The following is a 3,869-nucleotide window of genomic DNA, read 5'->3' on the forward strand; positions in this document are numbered from 1 at the left end:
ACGTTTAAGGTTAGACCAATTATCAGTTGTGTAAACGGGCCAACGGACAGAATAACATGGTTTATAAACCTGATAGTCGTCCAGTTACTGAAACATTTGCTAACTCATCTCACGAACACCCGAATGTTTCTGGACCATCTACGTTACGAGCGTCCTAACAGCGCCTACGTCATGGAGTCATTCGATGTTCGATTATACGAACGTATCGAATGACTCCGCAATGCAAGCCGTTTTCGAACCTCTTTCTAAACACCAAAAAGAAATTAACATGTATGGCTTGTCGATTGAGCAGATCATGACCCTCTTAAAATAGTGTTTGAACTGGTCAATCTTTAGATGATCCGGTAAATATTGCCCACAAAAGAGAGGGTTGGCAATGGGACAGCGACTGGCACCTAGTCTCGCTATTGCGTCTATGTCTAAAATAGAAGCCCCGGTAATTAATCTTGGGCCGATACTCTACTGTAGATATATTGATGATTGTTTTGTCATCTTCTCCACACAAGAGGAGATGAACAAATATTTTGAATTGTTAAATGAACAGTCAGAGTACATTAAGTTCACCCGAGAGACACCTAAAGAGGGCTGGCTTCCATTTTTAAACTTTCAGGTTAGCTTACATCATAACAGCTATGCTACGAAGTGGTACCGTAAGCCAAGTAATAAAAACATACTAGTTCATTATCTCTCATCTCATCCTTCACACACAAAAAGAGCACTACAAGAGACATGTTTCGTACGGCCTCCGGTGTGTGTACGGGAGGAGAACAGAGAGAAGATTCACTCGACTTGGCACGGAAAATAGCCATTTCCAACGGTTACAATATCGTAGCTTCTCGGTATAAGTTTAGAGGAAAGGCGATGAGCTCTAACGATGGGTCTAGCGATAATAAAATTCCGTTGCAAATACCCTTCATTTCGAACGAATTAAGCATAGCTATAAAAAGATGCTTAAGAAGGGTGGGCTTAGAGAAATCAGTGGTAGTTATAGAAATAACACCGAATAATCTACGTCGCCAATTGATTCGAAACCGCTTGTACGACCGTCTATGTACAACGCATAAATGTACGATTTGCCCTCAGGTCAGAGACGGTGATTGCATGATCTCGGGTACAGTGTACCTGATTTCTTGCAAAATTTGCGGGGACGAATATATTGGCGAAACGGGAATACCTCTTTGTGTCCGCATAAAAGAACACCTAGATGGTTAATTTAAAAGCAAGGCGAACACTCCACTAGGCACGCATAGGACACAAGGACACAACGGACAGGATTTTGATGTTAAGGTTAATATTCTCGCGCAGAAAGCTAGCATGTCGGCGCGCAGGGTTCATGAGGCGTTTTGGACTAATTTCAAGAACCCAAACATGAACCGCAAGGAAGAGTGCCTCCTAATCACACGTGATCTCGCACAGTATATAAGACTGATCTTCTAGTCTGATAAAGGGGCACTCCGGAAGGAAGTATACCTCACTCCTCTTCCGCAGACACAACCAAACGGTTGGTCGGAGGCAGAGAAGTGGTGAGTATTTGACGTTGTTTATGTGGTTGGAACTTGGTTTTTGAGTTTCTCTGTTTAAGTTGTTGGCGTGTTTGGCTTGGTAGATCGTTGTCAATCGACCTTTCCAGGCTCTGAAGAAGGCGATACGGCCGAAACGTCAGCCCAATAATAAAATTGCTTACAAACCTCGTGTTTGTTCAAAGAAGAAAAATTAAGAAGTATTCTGCAAAGCTTCTTATATTCGTCTTTTTGTAACTAAACACTATCGCATTTGAAATACCTTATGGTAACCGTTTTTCATGTATACATACGTTAACTTTTATTACATTCAATGCTGGTAAAAACGTTAGCAACTTCGCCGTCACTGAAGAGTTTTACGCAGCCTGAAAATTGAACCGGATTTCAGGCAGGAACGTTTTGCGAAATCGAGAAGGAAACAAAAACAAAAGAGGTTGCGTTTATAGTTTGGTTTTTATAGTTTTTTAGAAGAATGGTGCTGTGCAGGTCCACACGATGATGTTTCTCTAAATTTATCTTTCTGATACTGTTTTCCTTTATTTTGAATAAATTCTGGTTTACTATGTTCGTAAAGCATTATTGTAGATTATTGGGTGACAAAGAAAATAGAAGACAGCGATAATCATGGGCGCGGTATGGCCTCTGAAAGAGCAAATTGATCAAAATTATGATGCCGATCTATGTTCTCACTTATTTAACACAACAAGAGTTCTTCCACCTCTATGCTGTGCAGGTGAAACATGGGCTAGCACTTCAGCCGTATTGAAGAAACCACGCATAACAAAGACTGCACTCGTGCGACGTCTTCGGAAGCTGAGCTGGGACACAGATGAGTAAGCGGGTTACGTTCTCAGGTTACCACCCAATTCGATATTTATGTGATTGATTTTAGGTTTTTTTTAGTTTATTTCGCAATGAATCTCCTTTATAAATTCGTGTGAGTTTTATTCCTCAACTATTGGTTTTTATAGGTATAGGTGGTTCAGTGTTGGAATGATCAGCGAACGATTAGTCCACTTCTTCTACAAACGCACTCATGATTTTAGTCAACGAATTCACGACACACGTATTATTTTTCCGTTGATTTTTCTTTGTGTTGTTGTTTGTTTATGAAAATGCAATGTGCTGTCAAGGAGTTCTTGATTGTACGTAGGAATAAAACCGTGAACATTTCTGGTATAGGTTGCACATTTGACAGAGTAGGCTGGTGCGTTAAAAAAATTGTGCGTTGTGAAATAAATGTTTTCACAGCCCTCGGATGGTCTTGAACTTTGAATTGTTCGCTTTTCAAGTTCTGGCATATTACCAGCTTTTACCAACTTTCCTTTTCTTTTTGCACATGTCAACTAGAGCCCTCTCCAGTAGGGCCACCTATACTGATTATTTGTGGACAGCTGTTTCTCTCTGTCGAAAAAATCGCCTGTCAGTCGTATCACTATCGTTTCAGTGACACTATCTCTCTCCATGTCCCTACTAGGTCAAATTCAGGCGAACAAATGCAATTAGGTTAATTTGGTGCGGCAACATATCTTTATTCTCTAATTTTTTAGTACCGTAGTGTCATTTTTCACGTGATGGCTTTGTTTTCCACCACGCAAAATGGCAAATGTATAATATTCACGCCTTCACAGAATCGGATTTCTTGCTTCTTGTAATTATTTTATGTCCTTTATGTTTTTTCTCTAATTCTGGTGAAATAATTGATGTCTAGTTAGAGTGCATAATTTGAGAAACTATTAGGAGTTAAATTTCATTTTTAACTGCCTATTTTTCTTAGTCTGCAGTGCTATTATAAATCGAAATATAACCGCTAAGACGCTAATTTGCAAAACTTGGGGGCGATGCAAACTTCCAACCAGATGATTGCCCTTTCCAGGGGTTCACCAGTTGTCAATTACACCATCCGTGCCCCTCGCTTTGCCTTTCTCTCAGCGCGTTTTATTTTGCTTCTATCAACGCTATCAGCACTCATCCGTTATCGGGATGATCTTGGATGCCCAAATCGGCATTGAACCCAAGCTAAGCTGACGCTGGTCAATTTATAATGATGTTAAATTTCATTTTTAACTGTTCTCATCTTTAACTGCTTATTAGGAGTGGCGATAAGTCCGCAATAATTTTTTCCTTCGCTTGCATGGCCCGACATCACAGATGTATCACATTTGTGTGGTTTCCAGCAATTCTTGCATTTTCTTCCTTTTCTCGTATCCATCATCCACGAAGGTCTTTGGATTTTCGCATATGGGTTCGGCAGCTGTTTGAAGAGTTTCAGTCTCATATATGAACGTCGTTTAAGGCTAGTCGAGGCGATTCATTCTCCATTCCTGAGACAAGCATGCTACGGAGTTT

At 40.4% G+C, this 3,869-nt stretch overlaps 1 long non-coding RNA gene across 1 annotated transcript; it reads left to right on the forward strand.

Annotated features, from left to right (window-relative positions):
- Nucleotides 1-1,841: 1,841 nt before the first annotated feature.
- LOC309797363 lies at nucleotides 1,842-2,615 on the forward strand. The gene is made up of 3 exons (XR_014292613.1): nucleotides 1,842-1,953; nucleotides 2,106-2,353; nucleotides 2,492-2,615. It is a non-coding gene; the product is annotated as an uncharacterized lncRNA (long non-coding RNA).
- The last annotated feature ends 1,254 nt before the right edge of the window (nucleotides 2,616-3,869 follow it).

This window comes from Mesoplodon mirus (assembly GCF_964341445.2).
Source record: "Mesoplodon mirus genome assembly, contig: HAP1_SCAFFOLD_374, whole genome shotgun sequence".
NCBI classification, from domain to species: Eukaryota; Metazoa; Chordata; class Mammalia; order Artiodactyla; family Ziphiidae; genus Mesoplodon; species Mesoplodon mirus.